At 35.1% G+C, this 4,458-nt stretch overlaps 1 non-coding gene across 1 annotated transcript; it reads right to left on the minus strand.

Annotated features, from left to right (window-relative positions):
- Nucleotides 1–223: 223 nt before the first annotated feature.
- trnat-ugu (transfer RNA threonine (anticodon UGU)) lies at nucleotides 224–296 on the minus strand. The gene has a single exon. It is a non-coding gene; the product is annotated as a tRNA-Thr (tRNA).
- Nucleotides 297–4,458: the final 4,162 nt, after the last annotated feature.

A 4,458-nucleotide genomic window follows, 5' to 3' on the forward strand; every position in this document is an offset into this window, starting at 1 on the left:
GTAAGCTCTAATCATCTAAATGTGAAAAATAATGTAATGAATCTAGAATATATCAAAGATTCACTTTTTGAAATAAGTTACAAAAATAGTAACCTTTTTCTCTATCGTCAAGGTGTTTTTTTCAGATGTACCTGTATTTGATTGATTATGTTCTATGGACAATCGCTTATGTCTTTAAACACTTCTGATAGAATGGTTCAAAAGTGTCTTATCAGTATTAATCAGGCCCCAGCGAGGATCGAACTCGCGACCCCTGGTTTACAAGACCAGTGCTCTAACCACTGAGCTATGGAGCCTCACCTGTTCAGCCAGTCTCCTGATTACTATATAAAAGGTACTGTGTGTGTCTCTATGAGGGGTGTGTCTGTCTGTTGAGTTTCTTTTGTGTACACTATCAAACAATCAAGTTTGCTTGGTTTCAACCAGTATTGGTTTTTGTGTCTGTTTTGTTTGAAGGTTCACTACCTTCATAATTTTCAACTAACTTAACATTTGACCTTGTTTAAAGATGACAAACAGGTGATTGCATGTGATGACTAACATGCTTCTCAGGCCTACCATATATTATGTATTTTATATATACCCTATTATGTATTATCAAAATACTGAAATTTGCAGTTCATAGAAACTATTATATGAGTTTCTACAGTTAAAACCCAAGGACCAGGTGTTGAATGAAGAACAGAGATGTACTTAATTGAAGCAAAATATACTGAAGAAAATAGTTTGCAGTTTCATTAACAGAAGTCAGCTACAATACTTACAATGGAGTTTGTAGGCCGCTTCCTTTACACATCAGAAACACCAGTAATTATTCTCTAACAGCGGTCACTGATTACATCAATACATAGGTGAAATGGATTCTGATTGGTCAGTTTACAGAAAAAACAATTAAACTCTTAAAGGCGCAATATGTAATTTTTCTGCTTTAAAAATAGCAGAAATCACTATATCTATGTTATATATTTTTTTTAGTTGTGTACTTACATTATCCCGACAGTTTCCACGAACTTTCAAATCCGGAGAAATTATAGTTTAATTAGAAGACACAGCACGTTTCTTTTTTTTCCGTTTTGTCGCCCGTCTATGGCGTCATTTAACTTTGACCCCTCTAGTTTATCTAACTTCCTGCGGAACCGCCAAATACAAAGGTGATCAGAAGCAAAGAAGAGACGAAGAAGAAAAAGTAGTAGCTAGCCTTGATCGAGACTATTATATCTTGATCGAGAATATTATATTTTATATTTATATTGTTTATATTCGTATTTATACCTCAATCAATAACTCAATATGATTACAATAATCAATAATCAATAATTACAATAAACAATAATCAATATGATTATGCTTTGCCTGCACGTTCTGTGAAGCGCAAATGTAAGGGTGAAATAAATGACCCGAGAAGGTTTTGGGACAAGAGAACAAACAAGACACGGGTAAATATTGGAGTTGCATTTCCAAGATAGAGAGAGCTTCGTGACAAGCTGAAACTACAGAGAGATGCCGAACTCGCTTGCATTCTAATAAACAGGTATGCATCCATTCAGCTAACTATATCTATCCGTATATTTTGTGAAACGATGATGTCTTGTGTAAAATGTAGACGGACTAGCTCTCATGTATAGTATAATGTAAATCCACATTTGTTCTATATCTAGCTGGATAAAGTAGCTTCAAATGCAGTTCACTATCTTGTTCGATATCATAGTATAAACGTAATTATAATTATTAACGAAAGGCGACCATGTGTTTTTTAACATATATTACTACTAGCTAGATGGAATATTGATTTGATAGGGGTCTGATAATTCATATACAGTGTTGGGAAGGTTACTTTGGAAATGTAATAGGTTACAGATTACAAGTTACCCTGTTTAAAATGTAATAGTAGTGTAACTTTTTCAATTACTTTATTAAAGTAATGTAACTAATTACTTTTGAGTACTTTTTGATTACTTTTCTAAATTTGTGAAAATTAAAGAATAATAAATAAAAGCATATACATCAACTTAAATACAGTTATCTAATAAGCATGTGACGTATTCTGTGTAATAAACTCCTGAAACATTGGTGTTTTTTTTAAACTGCTTTCTCTGTATATGATGATAGTTTTCTCAAAATAAGTAAAATGCACATGAAGTGACACAGAGCATTTCTAGAAATTATGTTTATGTGCTCGTGTACTCCTATATTGAGGCAGCAGAGGTTGAAAACACTGCGAGCTTCAGTAGGCCTATGTGTAGTAGATGAAACCATGTCTTTGCCATCAATTTACAGGAGGGGCGGACTGGGAAAAAAAATTCAGACTGGAAAATTCATACAAACAAATTCATGGACAAAACTATTTTTTGTATGGACCTGACATAAAAAAAGGTTTAAATCTTTAATTTGGGGACATGCAAAATAATTAAAAGTTCTCTCCTGAACTGCACCTTCACTTCCATTTTTCTCTTCAGTCTCTTTATTTTGCCCTGTTATCCATCTCTCTCATGACTTTAATACTCAAGATTGAACAAAACTATACTTTACAATACAATACTCTACAATACTACAATATCTTTATAGAAAAATCCTAATACTGTACACGAGTCATGTTTTTCCCTTACAAAAATTGACCATGCTTTTATTAGCCTATATAAAAGTAAAATAACCTTGTTTTTTGTTTGTTTTTTGCAAATGGATTTGTATTTATTTGTAAATAAATACATTTGTAAAATAATTTTACATTTTTGGTTATCACAGTTAAACAATAGTAACCATTTTCTCTGGATTTATAGTTAAATATTAAAATGTTAATTTTCGTAAGGGTTGTGTTGTTGTCTGTCGTAGCTCCCCCTAAACCTATAAAAAAAATCGGAATTTTTTTTCAGCTAAATTACTACTGTAACATTACAACAGATAATAATGATGTCCTTTATATAGTATTTTGAGTGATGACTGATGAGCAACGTGCTGCTGCTTGATTAAATAAATAAAAAAACAAAGACATAAAAGCATCTTTACAGATGAAACTGACCTGAAACCCTGAACAGTAGTTCTGCTTCTCTGCTTCAGCAGTCCACTGTATTCTCTCTCTCTCTCTCTCTCGCATTGATTACTCTGAGTCTGATCCAAACCGTTTGGCGGAGGCGCGGAGAGCGCGAGTCACAACTAACACTTCATGACTTGTTAAAGATTTAATTATCAAATGGCGGATTCGCAAATGATCGCTTTAGTACATTCGGCAGGCAATTATACAATAATGATATTAAATAGTGGGGCAAAATCGGCTGCCAGGCCACCGGGTATTGTCCCGGTTCTCCCGGTGTCCAGTCCACGCCTGATTTCCACAGACACTATATTGCATTTTTGGGGCTTTATATTCACAGACACTAGTCCATGTCATGTTTTGATTCAAGTGTACTGACCTACTTTTGATTTAGTCATCCAAAATGTGGCATATTCCGTCCGCGTTAGGCATTTCGTTTTTATGACTGGATTCTACGAACCAAACTGTGTTTGCGCATCCCGGAAATTATTAGGGCGGTATGTCTCAGAATAGTCAGTGCAATTTGGGAAAGAAATCAGTTAAATCTGTATGTGGATCAGAGGTGGGTAGTAACGAGTTACATTTACTTCGTTACATTTACTTGAGTAATTTTTTGGGTTAACGAATACTTTTCGGAGTATATTTAAAGATGGGTACTTTATACTCTTACTTGGGTAAATTTTTGGGGAAAAATCTGTACTTTTACTTCGTTACTGTGGGCGACGCTCCTCTCGTTACTTTATCTTAATGCAATAAATGTTATAATGCTTCAGTTTATTCCAAACGCGCCGTCTACTTTTCTCTGGGCAATGAGCGATGCCCATTCGCGAATGATTCATTCTTTTGAGTCAATTCTGTTCAAAGGCTTGATCAAACCAATTGGCAAACGAGTGAATTGGTTCATGAATCAGTTTGAATGAGTCGTTCAGTTGCCTGCCGCACGCGCTGAGCGTCTGAAGTGGTTCACTCGGAGTTGTAACGTTTAAGAACAGAAAGAGCGTTGAAAACGTGGCTGGAACTGCACTGAATTGAAATCTGCAAAGGTTATTATTTGCTAGCGATGGAGATCCTTATTAGATGAACACCGCGTGTGCTGTCTACTGTTTAACAGGTAATAACTTGGGCTACATTCGATTACAGTACACGATACCACTGTGACATTAGTTTGTTGTACGTGTGTGGCTTATAACAGAGGGGAGTCAAGTTGAATGCAGCTTCCAAAAGACAAAAAATAGCCGATTAAGATTTTATTAATTTTAATACAATCACACTGGTGCAAGTACGTTCAGCGAGTCATATTATCAGCTGCTAAATTCAGATCTGTGATTGCTTGCTGGCGCTTAGCCAGAGATAGATGCGTTTATACAGCGCTGCGCATTATAACAAATCACACATGATTCTTTTGAGCTTATTAAAGCATTGGCCAATCA

The sequence above is a fragment of the Carassius carassius genome, chromosome 15 (genome assembly GCF_963082965.1).
Source record: "Carassius carassius chromosome 15, fCarCar2.1, whole genome shotgun sequence".
NCBI classification, from domain to species: Eukaryota; Metazoa; Chordata; class Actinopteri; order Cypriniformes; family Cyprinidae; genus Carassius; species Carassius carassius.